General features: G+C 43.6%; 1 pseudogene; it reads left to right on the top strand.

Annotated features, from left to right (window-relative positions):
- Positions 1-12,040: 12,040 nt before the first annotated feature.
- LOC120232773 lies at positions 12,041-21,236 on the top strand (annotated as a pseudogene).
- Positions 21,237-23,813: the final 2,577 nt, after the last annotated feature.

Here is a 23,813-nt window from a genome sequence, read left to right as displayed (position 1 = left end):
TTCCAACATATGAATGGGGAGGGAGGGGAATAAACATTCAGGCTTGGGAATTTGTTCCCCCTCAGGGGAGTCTTTTCCTTCACCAGAGCCCAGACAATAAAGCTTCCTTGATGACTAAAATGTCTTCTTTTTTTAAAACGTGTTTTATTATTTATTTTTGAGCGAGAGAGCATAAGTGGGGAAGTGCAGAGAGAGAGGGGGCCAGAAGATCCGTAGCAGGCTCCGCAGTGCCAGGTGAGTGCCCAGTGTAGGGCTCCAACTCACAAAGCAGGAGATACGACCTGAGCCAAAGTCATACACTCAATTGACTGAGCCACCCAGGCATTCCAAGTAGAATGTTTTCAAGTCAACCTTTGATTAGGGGCACAAACCTCCCAGCGACCTGGCCTCGTATACGTGTATCTCCATCCCTAATCCCTGTCTCCTCTCCCATCACAAGGCAATGAAACTTAGTCACCGGGCAATGTAGACCCATAGCGGGACCCCCACCCTGGCAGCTGATATACTGAGTCATAATCCCATACTCAGGATTTTCCCTTTCTTCTTCATTCAAGGGGACTTTGCATTTCTTCTGAGCTTGTCTAGGCCATCACATGTCTAGGTGTTTGTAGCACAAGGGGGTTTGGACTATCTTGCCTGGACCAGGACCATTATGTCCCTAGCAGTTGCAATGTCCCTTAACAATGAGAACAGACCTAGGCCTTGCATAGAGAACAGTCTCTGGGTTTTATGTGTTTTTTGAATGCTTTGTGTACATGAAAAAAAATTCTGGCTCTCCCTTGTTGTCTTTTAAAGCATCCTTTTAAAAATAAAAGCATTCTGGGAATATGGCAGTGGTAGTGGAAACCTAATTTTGTGCCTTCCAGAATCTCCCCACAATCACAAACAGAGCAGGAAGATATTCAGACCAAAACCCATGGACCGTCTTTACAGGACTACGTGACAAGGTATCCCCCATCACCACAAAATAGAAGTGGGTGGGCCCCAGCCATAAAAGCTGTACTACATCACGATGAGTATTAGGGAAAGCAGAAGGAAGCAGTAGGGTCACTAGCGGCCTGAGGGCCCTGCACACTCTCAGTACAAGAGCAGAATGAGCCCCCACTCACTCCTGGCAGGAGAGCCTCTCCCAAGCATGATATAGGAGCAGAGTGAGGACCTGCAGCTGAGACTGGGAAGGTGTGGCTCACCCCACTGGTGAGTGGTGGGCTGTACAGTAAGGTCTGAAGGTCTATGAATTCTCACACTGAGCTGCCTGAGCTCCCTTGGCAGTGGACCCCACAATAGATTGCAACTGACAGGAGTGGAATCAAAATTAAGTAGGATGAGAACAGTAGAGACCAATGAAAAGCTTCAGCTTAAGGCTGGAACCAGAGTGAAGCCAGAAAGGCACTATCCTCGGGCACAAAATTTTAGGGAGCGTCAAACAACTCCAGAATCAAGGTAAATGAGATTTTAATGCAATAATTTTTTAAAAAGCAAATTTAATGCCAAAAAATCCTCCATGAGCAAAATCTCAAGCTTTTAAATGAAGAGAGAATCATTAACAATTCTGTGCTGAGCCAGACCGGAGCCTGAGTCAAAGGGGAAAATCAGTAATACTGATCCTGCCTTCATTATCCTGTTATAGAAGAGCACTCCACCAGCCCCCCTGAGGAATGTACTAAAGAACCAACCAGCTTCCAAACCAGCATAACTAAAGAGACATTGCACTAAGATTTGGTGGTGAGCAGTAAATATGTAGAGTTACTCGTGGAATTAAGATTACGTGAGAGTTAAAAACATTATAGTATGTAACAGCTTTATGTTCTGAGAATGTAATTTGGTACAAACAAAAAAAAATGAAGGGTGGAATTTAAATATTATGCAAAAGGAGTTTTAACTGTTTTTAGAAGTCTAGTTCTGTTATTTTTTCTAGGATACTGTAGTTTTTTAATTGAGGTATAATTGACATATTAGTTTCAGGTGTACAACATAATGATTTGATATTTGTATATACTGCAAAATGATCACTACAGTAAATCTAGTTAACATCCATTACCATACAGTTAAAAAAATGTTTTTATCTTGTGATAAGAACTTTTAATATCTACTCTTACCATCTTTCAAATATGCAATACAGTGTTAATACTGTCTGTAGTCACCATGCCGTACATTCTATGCCATGACTTATTTAGCTTATCAGTGGGAGTTTGTACCTCTTGACCACTTTCACCCATTTCCTCCCTGCCCCCACCTGTGGCACAACTAGTCTGTTCTCTGTATCTATGAGCTTGGTGTTTTGTTTTGTTTAATTCCACATATAAGTGAGATGGTCTAGTATTTGTCTTTCTCTGTCTGACTTATTTCACTTAGTATAATGCCATCAAGTTCCATCTGTGTTATAGCAAATGGCAAGATTTCAGTCCTTTTTATGGCTGAATTATATTCCATTGTGGATATATACCACCATTTTTGTAATCCATTCATCCACCTGTGGACACTCTGATTTCTATATCTTGGCTATTGTAAATAAAGCTGCAATGAACATGGGGGTGCAGATATCATTCTGAATCAGTGTTTTCATTTTCTTCAGAATAAATACCCAGAAGTAGAATCGTTGGATCATATGACACTTCTATTTTTAAGTTTTTGAGTATCCTCCATACTGTTTTCCACTATGGCTGCACCAATTCACATTCCCAGCAACTGCACACAAGGGATCCCTTTCCCCCACATCCCAACCCCAGTTATTTCTTGTCTTTTGGATACTAGGTATTCTAACAGGTATGAGGTGATAGCTCATCGTGGCTTTCATTTGCATTTCCCTGATGGTGAGTGATGTTGAGCATCTTTTCATATGTCTGTTGGCCATCTGTATGTCTTCTTTGGGAAAATGTCTATTCAGATCTTCTTCCTATTAATTGATTTTTTTTTTTTTTTTTTTTGCTATTGAGTTGTATGAATTCTTTATATACTCTGGATATTAACCACTTAATCAGATACATCATTTGCAAGTATTTTTTCCTACTCAGCAAGTTGCATTTTCATTTTGTCATTGGTTCTGTTGTGCCAAAGCTTTTTAGTTTGATGTAGTCTCGCTGGTTTGTTTTTGCCTTTATTTATTTTGCTTTTGGAGTCCGGTCCAAAAACTTCTTCACCAAGACTGATGTCATGGAGCTAACTGCCTATATTTCTTTCTCAGAGTTTCATGGTTTCAGGTCTTACATTTAAGTCTTTAATCTGTTTGAGTTAAATTTAGTGTATAGTATAAGATAGGGACCCAGTTTCATTTTTTTCTGTGTGGTTATTCAGTTTTCAGCATCATTTATTTTGAAAGAGAAAGTGCAAGTAAGGGATGGGCAGAGAGAGAGAGAGTTGGGGGGGAGAGAATCCCAAGCAGGCTCCACACTATCAGCACAGAGCTCAGTCTCACAAACGATGAGATCACGACCTGAGCTAGATGCTTAACTGAGCTACCCAGGCGCCCCCCACAACATCATTTATTAAAGAGATTGTCCGTTCCATTGTATATTCTTGGCACCTTTGTTGTAAATTAGCTGACCAAAATATATACATGCATGGGTTTATTTCTGGGCCCTGTATTCTGTTCCACTAATCTAAGTGTCTCTTTTAATGCTAATAAATACTGCTATATGAGTATGGTATTTACTGCTAGAGCTTTGGAATATAGTTTGAAATTAGGGAGGGCGAGTTCCTCTTTCACAAGACTGCTTCGGCTATTCAGGGTCTTTTGTGATTCCATACAAATGTTAGGATTATTTGTTCTGTGGGAAAATACCGTTGGAGTTTTGATAGCGATCGCACGGGATCTGTAGATTTCTCTGGGTAGAATGAACATTTTAACAATATTCTTCCAACCCAAGAGCATGGAATAAATTTTCACTTATCTGTATCTTGAGTTTCTTTCATCAGTGTCTTATGTGGTATTATTGAAATTGTTATTCTGAACCCATGTGTACCTAAATCGAGATAAAAACAAGTGACTAATTAGATATTCTAATTCAGTCATTCACTGTGTCCTTGAGAACCAGGTTTCCCTGTGTGGAAGAAAGGAAAGGTAGATGTAACAGAAAAGGTTAAGTAAGAACCCAAGTCCTCAGTTGGAATTGGATGGAGCAGCATGAGTATTTTATAATATATGCGATTTCTAGGTTTTCCCCCTGAAAAGACCTTTCTGTGATCAACCCAGCAGTGAGGGGATTACGAACATCCCAGTTGTGGTGTTCACTATTATTTCCCATTAAAAGAAACCAAGGCTTCTTGGAGAAATGGCCGATTCTAGTCTTGGGCAGGAAGTAATACAAGATGAGCTGGAAACCTCTGGCCAAACCAGAGAGCAAGGAAACACTCATCCTAATAGGGTCATGTAGGAAGGACTTACAAGTTAACCTGAAGAAGCTCCCACTGGCCAAAGAGGGGAGAGTTTGAACATAAGTAATAATAACTGCAGTGCACTGAAATCCATCAAATATGTTTAAATCCTTAACTTCCTCATGGTATTTTTAAAAACTAAGTTATCGAGGTGCCTAGGTGGCTCAGTTGGCCCAACTCTTAATTTCGGCTCAGGTCATGATCTCACAGTTCTGAGCTAGAGCCCTGTGTCAGGCTCATGCTGGACGTTTAACCTGCTTGACATTCTCTCCCCCCCCACTGCCCAACACTCTCCCACCCCGATCATGCACACATCCTCCCTCCCTCCCTCTCTCTTTCTCACTCTTTCTCTCAAAATAAATAAATATTTGAAAAATAAAAACTAATTTATCATCTTTGGAGGATGACAATGTAGCAATTCATTATCTTGAAAATGGGCAAATAAATGAAAAGAAGAAGCTACCCTGCCTTTCCTCTATGAGCTGTTTCACTGGGTAACCAAATAGTAGATGAAGGGAGGTGTCCTTAATAAATCAACCCATCTCCTAAATGAAAAAGAAATGATGGAATTAGAATTTCACCATTTTTCACAATGAATTAATGAATGTAAGCCTCGAAAAGCTGAGTATCCCTCTCTGCCAACATCTCGGAAAAAGAGACAAGCAGACACGTGCTTGCCAATGAAAGAGCACATCAACACCTAGAGTATCCTCAAAAATCTTGATCCTGAGTCTGATCAAGCCTCTGGATCAAGTGGTCAATTTGCAGGAGCTCTGGAGACAGAGGGATGTGCTGAACTGCACCCTGAATACAATCTGCAGCATCCGGGCTGGAAACTCTGCAGGGGGAATGGCTCACTTTCTTCCCTGGAGACATTGTCAGGAGAGGAGAGATGGAGAAGGAACCTGCAGATTAAAAGGTTTAAAAGACATGAGCAGGACTAACCTCTAGCATCTAGAGAGGCTCACCTGACTGATAAAAACTGTAAAGAACCTCAAGGAGAGTAACAGCTATAAAAGTCAGGGCAGTGGGTACTTTTGGAAGGAGGCAGGTGGGTGACATTGGGATGGGATCCAGGGCGGGTATTCTGGAGAGGCTGGAAAAGTACTGTTTCTTAGTGATGGCAAGGTTCTTCGTTTTATCATAATTTCCTAAGCTTCACATTTGTTTTGTGTCGCTTCCTGTATACTGGACCTCGGATTCAAACAAAGAGCAAGTAACTCCGACGTCCGCCTCTACCGCACACAGGCGGAGAGAAGAGAGGAAGGGTCTGCGGGCCCCGCTCACTGCTGGGTTGGGGAATGCCTCGGGACTCCCTGCAGGGGGCGCTGCAGGCACGCTGGGACCAAGGCCCGGACTGCAGTTCTGGGACGGGGCCCAGGGACGCCCAGAGGCCTGTCTCTCTCTCCCTGCGGTCAGAAGGCTCAGAAGCGGAACGAGGGAGGAAGAGAGGGCGGGCGGCGGGGAGCGCAGCCGGGAGGCCGGCGGGGATCCGGGTCGGGCGGGCCGCTGGGACGCGCGGCGCGGCCGGGGAGAACCAGCCGGACAGGCAGCCGGACAGGCAGCCGTCCGAGCCCCGGCCTGCAGGCGGCCCACCCGACCCTCCCGGGCCGCTCCTGACTCTGTTTCTGCCCAGAAACCTTCGTGGACTTCCCCAGTGTGGCGCTTAGGGACCCCACACCCACGCCTTCCAGGCGGAGAGGGAGGGCGGCGGCCAGGGTGGTCGGGGCGGCGGTGGGGGGATGGAGGAGGGAGGGACGGGGGGCTGATGACCCCCGCCCAGGGGACCGCGGTGGGGGGGGGGGGAGGTTGGGGGGCAAGAAGCGGGAGAAGTGGCTGGATTCCTCTGTGGGGGGATCCACTGCAGGGATTGGGAGCCGAAGGCCACGGGCGGTGACCGCACGGGGGGAGCCAGCGCCTCCAAAGTAGGTTGGGGGGGCCGGTGCCTATGCCCACAGACCTCACGTCCTCAGATAACTCCCCCAAGCAGGGGACACCCGCCACCCCAGGCCCAGCGCCACCCCAGGGTGCTGGCAAGACGCTAAGACAGGACCGAAAGGGACAGAGGACCCAGGAGCGGGACCTGAGGCCTTGGTCCGCACCCGCCAGCCCCTGCCAGCGTCCGCCAGCCTCCTCTCGGGGCAGCCCGGGGGCGGTGCGGCCCTCGGGGCCTCCAGTGCCACCGCGGGCACGCGAGCGAAGCCGGGCGTCTGGGCCCGCCGCGCTGTCCTCCGCTGCCCAGCCTGCGGAGAGCCGGGGACAGGCGCTGGATTCCGAGCCAACCTCGCCGCCGCTGCTCCTTGACAGGTTTGAGCGGCGTGTGGGGACAGAAGACGGCCCAGCTAGGCCAGTCTCCGAGGAGGCTGGCGCTCAGGGTGGGCCGATGGCAGGGAAGGACGCATCAGTGGCCCTGTGCGGTGAGGTGCCCTAGAAAGAGAACCAACCGACCCGGTGCCGGTGCCCAGGGTTCTCCCCTCCCCACCCCGGTCCTCCGTCAACCCCACATCCTTCCCTTCGTCCTCCGCTTGAGCCTCTGTCTTCAACTGTCTTCCGTGCCCTTCCTCAAAGGCCATCACGCACTCCCAGGACTGCGCCTTCCAGAGCTCTCCCCCCACTGTCACTGCCCCAGACTCCTGGATGCGCCTTCGCCTCCTGAATCCGCTTTCCACGGGGCGTCGGGCGCTGTTCTGTGAGCTGGGGAGAGGCCCTGGGTGAGACCGGCTCGGTCCCTTCTCTGCGGTGGCCTCCAATCAGTGCAGGAGACGCAGACCCTGGCGCGCGTACTTCTGTGTCAGCTAGCGACAGGTACCTTGAAGACAAGTTAACCAGGGGAGGGACGGAAAGAGGTGTCCTAGGTGGGGAAGGCCTCTGCCAAGGGACAGGGGCGGCAGAGATTTTTTGTTGTTGCTTATCCTTTTCTGCCTGGTGAATGTTGGCCTATGCACATCTCTTTCTCTTCCAAATATTTGAAGAGAAAATACTTCAAAATAAGCAACAATAAACAAGACTGTGGGGGGTCATCAGCACATAAATTAGGGTATAATTTATATTTTTTAAAAAAAGGCCAGAAGACATTCCCAATGTACCTCAGAGAAGAGAAACCAGATTAGAAAAGTGAGTCACTGGGACTCCAGCTTTATCACTGTGTTTTGGTTTTAACACTTTAAAAATTAAATTTAGGGACGCCTGGGTGGCTCAGTGGGCTAAGTGCCAGACTTTGGCTCAGGTCATGGTCTGTGGTTCTTGAATTTGAGCCTTGCTTGGGGCTCTGAGCTGACAAAGCAGAGTCTGATTCAGATTCTCTGTCCTATTTCTCTGCCCCTCCCCTGCTCATGTCAGGGCTCACTCACTCTCTCTCTCTCTCTCTCTCTCTCTCTCACACACACACACACACCTTAAAAAATAAATTTAAAAATTTTTTCAAAAATACAGTAAGCATATTTATCTAGTATTAAAACCTGAAGAAAAAAAAAAAAGGTAATATCCTGAAGAGGAATCCCCAGGGACTCTGGGCATCTGTTGGGCCCACATGTGCTTCTAAGGAAAGGATGTAAGCAGAACCTTCCTAGTGAGTGACAGCTTTACTGGTGGGGAGCCAGGTGTTGGCAGTAGCCTCTGAAGTAGGGACAGAGGGGCTCATAGATGGAGCAGGGGAGCCATAGCAGAGAACAGGAGTCATGGAAACAGCAGCACTGCAGACAGGGGATCAATGTACGTGTGCTCCTGAGGGCTGGTCACCACTGCTGTGACGCACCCTGACTTCCCAGAGTCTCCATCTCTAAGGGACCTGAGGGAGTGGTGGCTCTATGTAGCCTGCAGGTGAAGCAAGGGCTCCTGCGGAGCAGAATGTGAGCACACAGATGCTCAAAGCAAACATGGTTTTGTCATAGTGTGGGTCACTTGTCGTTGCGAGGTAAAATATGTTTGAGAGGCAATAAGAGCAACCTGTGTGAATCCTTGAATGCCAAGGTGAGGTGATCAGATTTCAGAAACGCAGGACAGGCATGACCCATTGTTAGTTAGGTTCAGGCAGGGACAGTTTCAGAGCTAGGCTGATGCATCTGGAAGCCAGGGAAGGTGGCTGCCTAAGGGCGAGCATAGAGACCCACTTGCCACCAACGTGAGAGTTCACACGGACATACATGAGAAGGACCTGAATGAGGTTCTAGGGATGGGAAAGCAGGGATCAATGTGACAAGTGCTGTGGAGGTCAGCATCACAGGAACTGATGTGGCAGGAGATTGGGGCCAGGCTTGTTTAATCATGTGGAGAAGCCCACTGAGACAACTAGTAAGGGGAAAAAGGGAATTTTCTGTAAGAGCAGAAGTGAGGCAGAGCCAGGCCTCATGGGGACAAGATTGGGATCTGAGAATCATTAAGATCAGACGAGGCAACTCTTTGCGTCTGTGTGGGGTCTACGTATCTCTGTGCCTCTACCCTATGCTCCATGGCTCCAGGTTTCTGCTCCCTGTGACTTCATCCTGCAGTGATCCAGGGTTGCCATGACTGATTCTAACCCCTCATCTCTGTGGCTTAGAAGCTCCCAGCCTCCACACTATTGAACACAGGTTAGGGTCTTGACATTGAAATACTTGGCCAGCAACGGGCCACATGGACATTGGGTCATGTGTCTTAGCTGAGATCACCCAGGGCTGCCCCTTCCTGAGCTTTGGCAAAGCTGACTAGGTCGGAAGTTGAATAACATGTCTCATAGAAACGCCAGAGGGAAAGCAAAGACAATAGGAGGGACAGTCCATTCTTACTAGAAAATGTTGCTATATTTTGCTGAAAGGAAAGCATGGGGAAGACCATTTGATGAAGTTCAACACCAGATCATAATTTAAAAATGAGAATTTTTAAAAAATCTACACCAGACATTATTGTCATGAGAAAATGTTAAAATTCATTTAAAACTAGAAAAATAGAATGACCACAATCACCACTTCTATCAATGCTATATTAGTGATGCTAGCCAGTGCAGTTAAGAGAAGAAAATATGTATTAAAATGTATAACAAAAGGGTGAAATCAAACTTTCATTACACAGGTGATATTGTCTCATAGAAAACAAAACAGAACAAAAATCTATAGACAAACTATTACAGTAAGAGCTTATATTAAAAAAAAAAAATCAATCACATTTCTACATACCAACAGCAGTTAGAAAACATAATCTTAAGGGACACCCAGGTGGTTCAGTTGGTTAAGCATCAGACTCTTTTTTTTTTTTTTAATTTATTTGTTTAAACTTACATCCAAAGTAGTTAGCATATAGTACAACAATGATTTCAGGAGTAGATTCCTTAATGCCCCTTACCCATTTAGCCCATCCCCCCTCCCACAACCCCTCCAGCAACCCTCTGTTTGATCTCCATATTTAAGAGTCTCTTGGGGCGCCTGGGTGGCTTAGTCGGTTAAGCGTCCGACTTTCGCTTAGGTCATGATCTCGCGGTTCGTGGGTTCGAGCCCCGTGTCGGGCTCTGTGCTGACTGCCAGCTCAGAGCCTGGAGCCTGTTTCAGTCTGTGACTCCCTCTCTCTCTGACCCTCCCCTGCTCACGCTGTCTCTCTCTCTCTCCTAGAAATAAATAATTTAAAAAAAAAAAATGAGTCTCTTATGTTTTTGTCCCCCTCCCTGTTTTTATATTATTTTCGCTTCCCTTCCCTTATGTTTACCTGTGTTGTATCTTAAAGTCCTCATAAGAATGAAGTCCTATATTTGTCTTTCTCTAACTAATTTCACTTAGCATAATGCCCTCTAGTTCCATCCACGTAGTTGCAAATGTCAAGATTTCATTCTGTTTGATTGCCGAGTAATACTCCATTATATGTATATATATACACATATATATACATATACATACACACAAACACACACATATATAGACACACACCACATCTTCTTTATCCATTCATCCATCCATGGAGATTTAGGCTCTTTCCATACTTTGGCTACTGTTGATAGTGCAAACATCGGACTCTTGATTTGGACTCAGGTCATGATCCAAGGGTCGTGCAATCCAGCCCTGTGTGGAGCTCTGTGCTGATAGTATGGAGCCTGTTTGGGAATCTCTGTCTCTTTCTGCCCCCACCTCCTGCACCCTCTCTCTTGCACTCTCAAAACAAATACATTTTAAAAAGTGGTCCATTTTCCCCAAATTGGCTAGAGTCAATGTAATTCTAAATAGAACTCCCAAAAGCATCTTTTTGAGGAACTTGACAAGCGAATCCTGAACTTTATCTGGAAACGCAAAAGCCTAAGAGGAGTCAAGTAGCCAAGACATAGGGAGAAGGTGAATGAAGAATCTGCTTTATCAGGTATCAATATTTGTTATAAAGCTACTGTAACTAAAAGTGTGATGTGGGCAGAAGGATCAATAACAGCTAATGGAACAGAAGCTCAGAAAGAGCCTCAGAAGAGTATGAAACCTTCACATATGATGAAGGTGATGTTGAAGATGGTATTAGTTTCCTGTTGTTGCTGCAACAATTTGCCACATGCTTAGTGGCTTAAAGCAATGCTAATTCATTGTCCGGGAGGCTAGAATTCTAAATATGTTTCATAAGGCTGTGTTCCTTTTGGAGGCTCTAGGGAAGAATGTGTTTTTATGCCTTTTCTAGCTTCTAGAGGCTACCACATCCCAGTCCCGTGGCTCATGATCCCTTCTTCTTTCTTCATAGTGCCTCATCAATGTCCACTAAGTCTACTCCTCACTATTATAAGGACCCTTCTGACTACTTCAGGCTCCCCCACATAATCCAAGAAACCTCCCCTTCTCAAGATGCTTAATCATACATGCCTATTTCCTTCTGCCATATAAAGTAACAGTCACCAGTTCCAAGGATTAGGAAGTGGATATCTTTGAGGAACCATTATTCAGCCTATCACACAGACTGACAGAGGAGGGTCAGAAATGGTGCTGGGATAATTGGTTATTCACATGGGAAAAATGAAATTGATATTTGTAACATACAATTAATTCCAAATAGATCACACATGTACATGTGAAAAGGAAAGTAATATTTTTAGAAGACAATATAGAAGAATGATGTCTTTATCATCTTGGGTACAGAAAGATTTACAGACATACCTCGTCATATGGTATGCCTTGTTTTATTGCACTGTGCAGAAATTGTGGTGTTTTTTTTTTTTAAACGTTGTGGCACCCCTGCATCCAGCATGCCCATTGGAGCCATTTTCCCAACAGCATTTGCTCACTTTGTGTCTCTGTGTCACATTTTGGTAATTCTCACCATATTTCAAATTTTCTCATTATTATATTGTGATGATCTGTGATCAGTGTTCTTTGATGTTATTATAATCATTAGGGGGTGCTACAACTGTGTCCATCTAAGGCAGCAAGCTTTAATGATAGATGTGTGTTTTCTGACTGCTCCACTTACTATCTCCCCACAGACTTCCCTATTCCTTGAGACACGGCAATATTGAAATTAGGCCAATTAGGGGCACCTGGGTGGCTCTGTTGGTTGAGCATCCAACTCTTGATTTTGGCTCAGGTCATGATCCCAGGGTTGTTCAATCAAACCCTGAATCAGGCTCTACATGGAGCCTGCTTAAGATTCTCTCTCTCTCTCTCTCTCTCTCTCTCATTCTTTCCTCTAAAAATTAAAAAGAAAAAAAGAAGTTAAGCCAATTAATAACTCTACTATGGCCTCTAAGTGTCCAAATGAAAGGAAGAGTTGCCATCTCTCACTTTAAATCAAAAGCTAGGAATGATTCAGCTTATCAAGGAAGGCATGTCGAGATCGGCTGAAAGCTAGGCCTCTTGCACCAAATAGTTAGCCAGGTTGTGGATGCAAAGGGAAAACTTGTGAAGGAAATTATAAGTGCTACTCCAGTGATCCCTAAATGAGAAGAAAATGAAACAGCCTTATTTCCGCTGTGGAGAAAGTTTTAGTGGTCTACGTAGAAGATCAAACCAGTCACAACATTCCCCTAAGCCAAAGCCTACTCCAGAGCAAGGCCCCAACTCCCCTCAACTCTGTGAGAGCTGAGAGAGGTAAAGAAGCTACAGAAGGGAAGTTGGAAGCTAGCCGGGATTGGTTCAAGGAAAGAGGCTATCTGCATAACATAAAAGTGCAAGGTGAAGCAGCAAGTCCTGATGGAGGAGCTACAGCAAATTCTCCAGAGGATCTAGGTAAGATCATAAAGATGGCTACACTCAACAACAGGCTTTCAATGCAGAGGAAACAGCCTTATATTTGACGAAGATACCTTCTAGGACTTTCAGAGCCAGAGAGAAGTCAATACCTGGCTTCAAAGCCTCAAAGAACAGGTTGACTCTTTTCATAGCTACTAATGCCGCTGCTGACTTTGGGTTGAAGCCAATGCTCATTTACCTTTCTGAAAACCCTAGAGCCCTTAAGAAGTAGTTAAATCTACTCTGCCTGTGCTCTGTAAATGGAACAACAAAGCCTGGTGACAGTACATCTGTTTACAAGAGGCTTTACTGAATGTTTTAAGCTCATTGTTGAGACCTACTGCTCAGAAAAAAAGATTCATTTCAAAAGATTCAAGATATTCCTTCAAAATATTACTGCTCACTGCCAATGCACCAGGTCACCCAAGGGCTCTGATGATGTATGGTGAGATTAATGTTTTCATGACTGCTAATACAGCATCCATTCTGCAGCCCATGGACAAAGGAGTAATTTCAACTTTCGTGTCTTATTATTTAAGAAATACATCTTATAAGGCTGTAGCTGCCATCCATAGCGACTCCTCCAATAGATTTGGGCAAAGCAAATTGAAAACTTTCTGGAAACCTTTCACTATTTCAGACGCCATTAAAAATATTCATGATTCATGGGAAGTGGTCGAAATATCAACATTCACAGGACTTGGAAGACGTGTATTCCAACACTCATGGATGACTTTGAGGAGGTCAAGACTTCCGTGGAGGAAGTAACTGCAGAGGTGGTGGAAATAGCAAGAGAACTAGAATTAGAAGTGGAGGCTGAAGATGGGACCGAATGGCTACAACCTCGACAGAACTTCAACAGATATGGAATTATTCCTCATGGATGAGCAGGGCAAGTGGTTTCTTGAGATGGAATTTGCTAATGGGGAAGATGCTGTGAAGATTGTTGAAATGATGATAAAAGATTTAGAATATTCCATAAACCTAGTTGATAATGCAGCAGTGAGTTCTGAGAAAACTGACTCCAATTTTGAAAAGAGGGCTGCTGTGGGTAAAATGCTAGCAAACAGGCATCACCTGCTACGGAGAAATTACGAAAGGAAGAGTCAATCAGTGCAACAAATTTTACTGTTGTCTTATTTTAAGAGATTGCCACAGTCGCCCAGCCTTCAGCAACCAGCACCCTCGTCAGTCAGCAGCCATCAACATGGAGATAGGACCCTCTACCAGCAAAAAAAAAAGATAGGGTGAAAGCAAGTATAAAATATTAATTAAGGTATGTATATTCTTAAGATATAATGCTATTGCACACTTAGGCTATGGTATAGTACAAACAAACATATCTTTTACATGCATTGGGAACCCAAAAAATTCATTTGACCCACTTTATTGTGGCCTAGAGCTGAACGTGCAATATCTCCAAAGTATGCCTGTATTAAACAATATAAAATAGTTCTAATCATAAGAAAAATTAATAAATGTAACTACATTAAAATTAAGAACTTCTATTTGTTAGAAACACTGTAAAGAAAGTGAAAAGTCCAGCCCCAAAGGGTCCATCACCAACCAACAAAGGAACAGTACTGAGGACAAATAAATAACACTAGTAAGTAAAAGATAAACAACCCAATAAAAGTGTAGAGACGAGATCAGGTATGCTCTCCTAGGTATGCTCCAGCTCATTAGTCATGATGAAAATGGAAGTTAAGATGAGAAGATTGTGGGGCACCTGGCTGGCTCAGTCAGTAGTGCATGTGACTCTTGATCTCAGGTTCTTGAGTTCAAGCCCTATGTGGAGCATAGAGCTTAGTTAAGAAAAAAATGTTTAAGTAAGTAAAACCAGAGAATTTTTTTAGAAAGATGATGAGATGGCATTTTATACCCACACAATTAGACAAACATTTAAAATCAGATCATTCAAAGTGTTGGGGAAAACATGGACAACAGGGGCAACTTTAACTGCAGGTGGAAGTAAAATTTGGTACCACCATTTTGGAAAACACTCAGACATTTGGACAAACACTCCGGAAAATTCAATATTTTGTAAAACCCAGCATGGGCCCATTCTGTGACCAGGAGAGTCCACTCCTAGGGATACACCTACAGAACCTCTTGCATGGGTGAATGAGGAGATATTTGCAAGATGGATCACAATAGCATTCTTTGAAATTTAAAAAAGAACAACTGAGATCAAGCCTTATTTCCATGGATGCGCTAATGCACAATTGTGAAAACTCCATGTAAGAGAATATTATCCAGCTGTGGGGACGGACCTGCCCCGTCTGCAGCAATAACGATGAATCCTAGAAGTGAAAAGTGAATGAAAAAAAAGAAGCCTCAGAAGGCAACAAACATGCTATTTTTATAAACAAACACACAAGCAAAGCTGAGCAACATGTTGTTTGGAGATGGATTCAAACTAGGGGACCGTTTTTTAAAGCATGAGAATGTAACAGGAATTCTCTCTAAGGGAGAGGCTCACTTAAGGAGAGCATGCTACCCCAACGCAGGGCTCATGTTCTCCTTTGGGGCAAGTTTACAAGTATTCATTTTATTATTATTACAATGTATATATACATTATATATATATATATTTTTTTTTTGAGTCAGTTGAGTGACATTGTTTTTAGTGGTTTTTTTTGTTTTGTTTTGTTTTTTTGAGAGAGAGACAGAGCATGAGCAGGGGAGCGGCAGAGAGAGAAGGAGACACAGAATCCAAAGGAGGTTCCAGGCTCCAAACTATCAGCACAGAGCCGAATGAGGGGCTCGAAATCACAAACCACGACATCATGACCTGAGCTGAAGTCGGATGCTTAATGGACTGAGCCACCCAGGCACCCCTACATTATATATTCTTAAAACTCCTGGTTCATTAAAATTAAGTGCTTATGTGAAGCTAAAGATATCATGGATAGGCAAGTCAGCAACTGACAGAATAGATTCACCATGCATTTGTCTGACAAAAGAGCACTGACAGATCAACAAGAAGACAAACAACTCAGTTAGGAAATGGGTGAAGGACCAGAGGCACTTCTTAAAGAGGGTACCCAGATGGCCAACAATCACATGACAAAGTGCTCATCATCATCACTCATGGGGGAAATGCAAATTCAATCCTCAGTGAGATACCATTACCCACCAGACTGGACAGCTAACATTTAAAGACTGACAATATTGAGTTCTAACACGGATATTACAGTACCCAGAAATAGTCTTTTTTTTTTTTTTTTAATGTTTTATTTATTTCTAGGAGAGAGAGAGAGAGACAGCGTGAGCAGGGGAGGGTCAGAGAGAGAGGGAGTCACAGACTGAAACAGGCTCCAGGCTCTGAGCTGGCAGTCAGCACAGAGCCCGATGCGGGGCTCGAACCCACGAACCGCGAGATCATGACCTAAGTGAAAGTCGGATGCTTAACCGACTAAGCCACCCAGGTGCCCCAGAAATAGTCTTTAATAAACTGCGGCAGGGAGGGGTGCCTGGGTGGCTCAGTCAGTTGAGCAGCTGACTGTAAATTTCAGCTCAGGTCACAATCTCACTGTTCATGAGATTGAGCCCCACATCGGACTCTGCTCACAGTGTGGAGACTGCTTGTGATTCTCTTTCTCCTTCTCTCTCTCTCTCTGCCCCTCCCCCACTTGTTCTCTCTTCTCTCTCTCTCTCAAAATAAATATTTTTTTTTAAATAGAAGAACCATAAATTGGTTTACCCAGTTTAGAAAACTTTTGGACCTTCTCTACCTAAGTTAAACCAATGCCCAGCCTTATGATCCAGCAATTTCACTCCTAGATATTTCCCCAAGGGAACTGAATGCATGATATTCACAAAAGGCCTGCATGAGAATATCCACGATTGCTTTATTCATAATAGCCCCCCACTGGAAACAACCTACACACTCATTAAAAAGGTAAATAAATTGCGGCACATTCATACAATAAAAAAGAAATTATCGATACTGCAATTGTGCATGAATCTGACATTATCTTGAGCAAAAGAAGTGAACACATACATGCTGTGTAATTCCATATATATGAAGTTCAAGACCAAATTAATTTATCTGTGAAGGTAGAAGTCAGAACAGTGATTACCTTGTGGTGCCTAGGAAAGTGCACAGGGGAACCTTCTGGGACAACGGCAATTTGATCTGAGGAGTAGTTACATGGTGTACACATAGGTAAGGAATTAAGATTTGTGTACTCCCTGTATAGGCAATCTCTTTTTTTAAAAAAAAAAATCCTCTAGTACCACCTTCCAACCAGGTTTCTCCTGTCAGCTCGCTCTGTATTAGAATCCTGGAACCCTAGACATTTTGCCTTAGGAAAGGGGCACAAATTAGCGTGCAAAATGAGTAAGAAACCAACTGACACCATTGAGAGGAATGTAGTTTGCTGATGGAATGGAGATAAGTAAAACAGAAGAGCTGACTGCCTCCTAAATTCATTGGCTTATTCAACAAAGACTTCTTTAACTTCTGGCATGTGTATACATCGTATACTTCCCCTCTGAGAATCAGGCCACCTTATTCACCCCTCAGCAACAGAGCTGGCTTGCCCTTCCGTCTCCTCCATGGTGACTCTGCCCCTCTGTGCCTGCCTCCACTCCCTCGCCTTTTCGCCCTCTTCCCTGTGCACGTATATCTCATAAGTTTGCCTGACTTGAATTCAGCCTTGGCCGATGAATCTATGCATCTTCCCAGCTTAGGCCCTTCCTAATAAGTGTCTGTCTCAGCTATAGGTGTGTAACAAAGTACACGAGAATTTGGTAGCTTCAAACCGTAGTCATTTTTGTCAGCCCTGATACTGTGGGTCAGGAATTCGAGCAGGACTCCGTGGGCATGGCTTCTCCTGTACATGGTGTCATCTGGGTGGCTCAGCTGGGGCTTCCCTCTTCTTAACAAGGCCAGGTCGTTAGGAATTACTTGGACACATCAGCTCCTGGCCCACTGAGCTCTTACAAAACTTGCAGATAGTGCCTGCCATAATCCCTAACCCAAACATACACAAATGTCAGATGTCCTCTGTGTTTCTAAGCAACCATGCTTAAGGAAACAGAGATAGTGTCCATTGCACAACTAGGAGACAAAGGCAGGTCTAAAAATATCTTCTTTTCTTTTTTAAAAAAATTTTTAGGGGCGTCTGGGTGGCTTAGTTAAGCGGCCGACTTCGGCTCAGGTCATGATCTCACTGTTCGTGGGTTCGAGCCCCACATCGGGCTCTGTGCTGACAGCTAGCTCAGAGCCTGGAGCCTGTTTCCGATTCTGTGTCTCCCTCTCCCTCTGAACCTTCCCTGCTCACGCTGTCTCTCTCTCTCTTACTAAGAAATAAATAAATTAAAAAAAACTTTTAATGTTTATTTTTGAGAGAGTGAGTGTGTGTGTGTGGCAGAGAGAGAGGGAGACAAGGATCCTAAGGGGCTCAGTCGGTTAAGCATCAGCTCAGGTCATGATCTCACAGTTCAAGAGTTTGAGCCCTGCATCAGTCTCTCAACTCTCAGCACAGAGTCCCAGTAGGATCCTCTGTCTCCCTCTCTCTCTGCCCTTCCCCCACACACGTGCTCCTTTCTCTGTGAAAAATAAACATTTTTTAAATTAAGGAGGAGAAGGAGCAGAAGGAGAAAAAGAAGAAGAACTTTATCTTGGGTAAACCCCATACTGAATAATTCAGTCACTCCCTTCTCTGGAAGGGAGTGTTCCCCACTCTACCCAGCTTCTTCCTCAATTTCTCTTCAGATTAGATCTTCATAAAAATCAAAGCATCAGTACAAATGGAGGTGGAGCAAAACAGAAATAAATGTCAAAGCTGCCCAGATAAAATACATCCCTCAGCCTTCTGATCTAGCCGATTATTTCAGGAAACACCCACAGAGCTCAGACAGGAAGGCTGGCGGACTCAGGGAGCACCCGCTGTCACAGGACAGGCTTGGAGAACTGGGTCCCAGCCCGGAGTTTAGCCCTTCCCTACTAACTGTGAGCCTGGCCTTCTCAAGGCCAGTGTCCCCACACCATCGGTGTGACCGTGAATGAGGCGGGGCACATACAGCCCCTGGCACCGAACAGAGCACCTCAAAGGTGTTCAGTAAATGTTGGCTTCTACCAGGACCACTGGAGCAGCCATGCCCGCCAGCCCCCAGACAGCTGCCCGTGTCTCCTACTTTATCAACGGGGATAAAGCAGAACCAGGCCTCTGGCTCTCCCCACTCGGCACTGCCTTCTGCAAAGGAGTGGCTCATTTTCCTACAACACAAGGGGGTACACGCCTGTGGCTCCCCACCGCCACCTGCAATATGTACGTCACTGTCAAGTCATTTTAGCAGGTAGAAGATTTGATGAAAACAACCTGCATTAATTTGATGGGCAGAAGAGATGTGTATGTTACGTCATAAATAACTCATTAACATCCAGGCTAAGTGCAAAGAAAATCTTTTTTCTTTTTTCTTTTTAATATAAGCTCTATGCTCACTGAGGAGCTTGAACTCACGACCCTGAGAACAAGAGTAGCACGCTCTACGCTAAACCAACAGGGCGCCCCCACCCCCACCCGCCCTTCCTTTTTTCTCTTAACTTCGCATTGCCTTGAAAATCAGTTAAAAAAAAAAAAAAGAAAGAAAGGAAAATCAGTTAAAAGATAGCTTGTTCCCACTTCATGAACTCTGCCAGTATGGACCTGGGACCCCAGAACTGAAACAGCAGCTCCTTCTGGAAGTATCTAAAAATTGCCAGCTGGGCCAGGCTCCATAAACATTAGCAGTTTATATTAAAAATTCTCCTCCAAAACAGCACCCTGGGTTGGAAAGGAAGATGAGGTAGCAGTTGGAAAAATAACAGGTGCTTTAAATAGATGAGTTTCCTTTACTTTGGTTTCTCGTGTATGTGATTTTGCTATGTCACTTACTCCTAAAACCCTAAAAATAAGTGTCGTGTTTAATATTAGTCCTCTGAAGCTATTTCTGGATGGACACGCTAGATTGTGCAGTAACTCATGCTTACCAATTCAGAAGCTATTCAGTGATCCAAAGGTCAAAGGCAGGATGTGGTTTACAGGGGTCTGGCATGTATATAGGGAACGTGCAGTACAGGTGGGCTGTTTTTATGAAGATAGACTTGCATTTTCCCCTCAGAGCACAGCAGCAGAGAACAGGAAAACTTGGACACCACCATGTGCTTACGTAGTGTTCGCTTTGCATTATTTTCTATGCAATGCTGCATAGCAAGAATACTGACGACGATAGTACTGGAGTCCTGAGCCTTTTTTTTTTAAATTTCAGTTTAGTTACCAAAAACTATTTGATGTTTCCCGTGGCCAATCATGTGAGAATTCACGCTCAAGTACTTTAGAAACTGTTCCATGGTCTAAAGATTCAACTCAGGATGTGGTTTCCACCCCAAAGGCAGGCTCAGCTGCCACTCACTTTACTTTCACAGTTTAGGTTTTCTCTCTCCCCAAGTAACATGTGTATGTATCTTATAAAGTCAAAAGTTTTACAATGAGGGGCGTCCGGCTGGCTCAGTCCATAGAGCAAGTGACTCTTGATCTCAGGATCGTGAGTTCAAGCCCCCTGTTGGGTGTAGAGATTGCTTAAAAATAAAGTCTTTAGAAAAAAGTTTTATAGTGAAAAAGCTTACAATGAAAACTAATAGTTCCCTGGGCTCTCCTCTAATACACCCTGAGCCTGTTCCCGAGAAGCATCCAGCACCACCTTTCCCAGCCATTTCTCCTGCCCATGTCACCTCTGTATTTTTAGAAGATATGCTTATACTATATCTTGATTTTTCCATGGATTGGCTGACCTAGAAGAGTAGGATTTCTCTCTTATGTCCCCCACCTCCACATACTTACTGTCCCAAAATAGCTAGATCACAAGTTGAGGGGAAGTCAGTATTTAACGTTCATGACTGCCACCATGTACATATGTATTACTCCCAGCTGAGCCATTTATATATATATTTTTATATATATTCCATTTACATATATATATTTATATATATTATTTATATTCCACGATTGCACTTCTTTGTACAACTTTTTCTGACCCCTAAATTAATAATTTACTTTTCTTGGTTTCTCTGATTTCATCCCACATTGCCAGCTAATATGAAATCATTCCTCAAACCATTCACACCAATGAGGTGAGGTTTCCTATCAGCCAATTTTTTTTTTCCTTAACTGTGCCCTACCTGGAGTCCTGCTTCTAATTACTCTCATCCCTGGAACTTTAAATGGTTTCTTCCTTGCTGTAAGAAATCAGAATTTATTTTAGAAATTGGTGGAGATAAAAATAAAAAGTTATTTTAAGCTACTTTCATTGGGACCCTGCGAATTCAAACATGAATAAATCCTGCTTCCTGCTCTCAACAAGCTCAGTCGGACGGGGAAAGCTGTGAAACAGTAAAATGCAGGGACACTTACAGACGCGGGGACATACAGTGAGAGGTTACCTCAGGGAGGACAGCATGGGGTACTGAGGCCCCTGCCTTTGGAACCAGGAAGATTTGGATTTAAGTCTTGATTCTGCCTCCTCTGAGGCCTCAGTTAACCACCTTACCTGCCAGAGCCTCGATTTGTTTCTCTGTGAAATAGGTACCACTCCGCCTTCTAGGGTGTTGCAGAAGTGATGTCAGAGAAAAGACACATGAAAGCACATGGTACCAAATTCAACCTTCGAAATGGCCCTTCGACCTCAGCAGGCTCAGAAACACTCTCCAAATAGAATCCAAGCGTTACCCACCTTATGATTTGTGTCAATATTAATTGCATGCTGCAGTCCATCCTCCCAAAACTCACCATAAAATTTTTTTGCAGTTTTTACAGTTTTGTAAAAAGGAAAGAAAAGCCAAATTTTACTGGAAGATAATGAACTCATTTCAGTTCACGCCCATTTCAGAGCTTGACTCAAGTTTTGTGTGTCAGAAATTCCTTGCAGTGGTTGTGAGGAAAATCCCCGCAGTAAAACTTCCAATGTTTCATATTCTAAGAGAAGTATGCACTTTTTAAAAGTTTTTTTAACTTTATTTATAAATTCTTTTAATTTTTATCTTTGAGAGAGAGACAGAGCATGAGTGGGGGAGGGGTGGAGAGAGAGGGAGACACAGAATCTGAAGCAGGCTATAGGCTCCGAGCTGTCAGCACAGAGCTGGATGCGGGGCTCGAACCCACAAACTGCAAGATCATGACCTGAGCCAAAGTTGGCCGCTCAACCAACTGAGCCACCCAGGCGCCCCTAAAAAGTTTTTATTTTTAAGCAATCTTTACACACACTATGGGGCTTGAACCCATGACCCCAAGATCAGAAATTGCTTACTCTACTGACTGAGCCAGACAGGAACCCCAAGAAGTATACGCTTTCAACCAACCATCCATTAGTATTACTTGAAACCAAAGGGATGGTGTTTAATAGTGTGATGATCCTATGCCACCTCACTCAGCTTGGCTCTGTCAGAGGATCAGGCTCCTGCTGTTCATGCTCCTGCTTTTCCTCCCAAAGCCTTGGTTGTTTGTCCCCAGATAGTTGTCATGGAATCATATCCTTGCATAGAGTTACTTTTAATTACATCCTTGCTCCTGATGTTTTTCAAACACTTTAAATACCTTCAACTATTTGGAAATGGACTCTGTTTTTAGTAGTATTTGCTCTTTTCCATGGTAGTTTTTTTTTTTTTTTTTTTTTTAATGTTTGCTTATTTTTGAGAGAGAGAAAGACAGAGCGTGAGTGGAGGAGGGTCAGGGAGAGAGGGAGACCTGGAATCTGAAGCAGGCTCCAGGCTCTGAGCTGTCAGCACAGTGCCCGATGCAGGGCTCAAACCCATGAAGCATGAGATCATGACCTGAGCCAAAGTCAGACTTTAACTGACTGAGTCACTCAAGTGCCCCTTTCCAGGGTAGTTTCAAAGGATCAAGCCATTCATAAAAAGGGTAAGAACTATTTCCAAAGTTGCATTTATCTATTAACATTATGCTCATTGAAATATACACTGCATGCTAACCCCTCAAGAAATCTTACTTGCAGATAACTTGTTAATATTTACTGCCTGCCAATGGCAAAAAGTGATGATCTGGTCCCACACAAGTCAAGTTTCCATTGACATATTAGGATAGTTCTAACTAAATTAAGTGTGGTTTGCTGGGACATTCTTGAATGTAACCAGATCATTTATGCCTTGCTCAGTACTTAGCACCTTTTGCAGACAGCTACTAAGTAGCAATGTCAACAATACCAACTTTTTGTTCGTTTGATTTTCTGTCCTTCTAATTTTAATTTTCAATACATATGAATAAATATATTTTCATTAAAAGAAATCAAAGCAATAAAGTTTTTTTTAATGTTTATTTTTGAAGGAGAGAAAGAGAAAGCAGCAGAGGGGCAGAGAGAGAGGGAGACAGAATCCCAAGCAGGTTCCATAATGTAAGTGCAGAGCCTGACAGGAAGCTGAAACTCACGAACCATGAGATCATGACCTGAACTGAAATCAAGAGTCAGATGCTTACCTGACTGAGCCGCCCAGGTGACCCAAGTCAATAAAATTTAAACAAAGTTTGCCTTGACATCTCCCTCATCTCATCTTCCCCCAGAAATAATCACTGTAATCAGTTTGCTATATAGACATCCAGAACTTTTCATAAGCATATAACACATTATATAAAAATATAACTGATTATTATATACTGTACATAGTATTGTGCAACTTAAATTTCCCCCCATAACAGTATGAGGTTGAGTCCTTGTCAGTATAAGGACAGTGTATGATATTTCAGCAATTCCCCTACTAGGGGACATTCAGGTAGTTTTGATCTTTCACTATTCCGGTGTTGTAAAGAACATACTCATATTCACTCTTTGTGTACAATGCAAGTGTTTTCTCCTGTGCATTGCTAGAAATAAAATTTCCAGGTCAAAGATCTACATCTGTAAAATTTCAATCAACCCTATTGACCTCTAAAAAACTTATACTCAGACCCACAATATGTGAATGTGGATCATGGCCCTACATCCTTTCAGAATTGGTAATATCCATCTTTTAAGTTTTTGTGATGTGTGAGAAGTTACTATAGGTCAGTAATTGTAAAAATATTGATTGGATGCCTACTATGTGTCAGTTGCTATTCTGGGCACTAGAATTCAGCAGTAATGAAAAAGACAAAGCCCTACCTTCATGAAGCTTGCATGCTAGTAAGGGAGATGAGAAACAGATAAATAATAAAAATATATCTGGCAATGAGAAAAGGTGGTAAGAAATAGTTGGATTCCAGCTACATATGAAGATGGAGATGAGAAGATAATGGATAAATT

The sequence above is a fragment of the Hyaena hyaena genome, unplaced genomic scaffold, assembly GCF_003009895.1.
Source record: "Hyaena hyaena isolate Hyena2069 unplaced genomic scaffold, ASM300989v1 scaffold_78, whole genome shotgun sequence".
Classification (NCBI taxonomy): domain Eukaryota; kingdom Metazoa; phylum Chordata; class Mammalia; order Carnivora; family Hyaenidae; genus Hyaena; species Hyaena hyaena.
The sequence above is the reverse complement of the archived record's forward strand: the minus strand, read 5'-3'. Positions and strand labels throughout refer to the sequence as shown.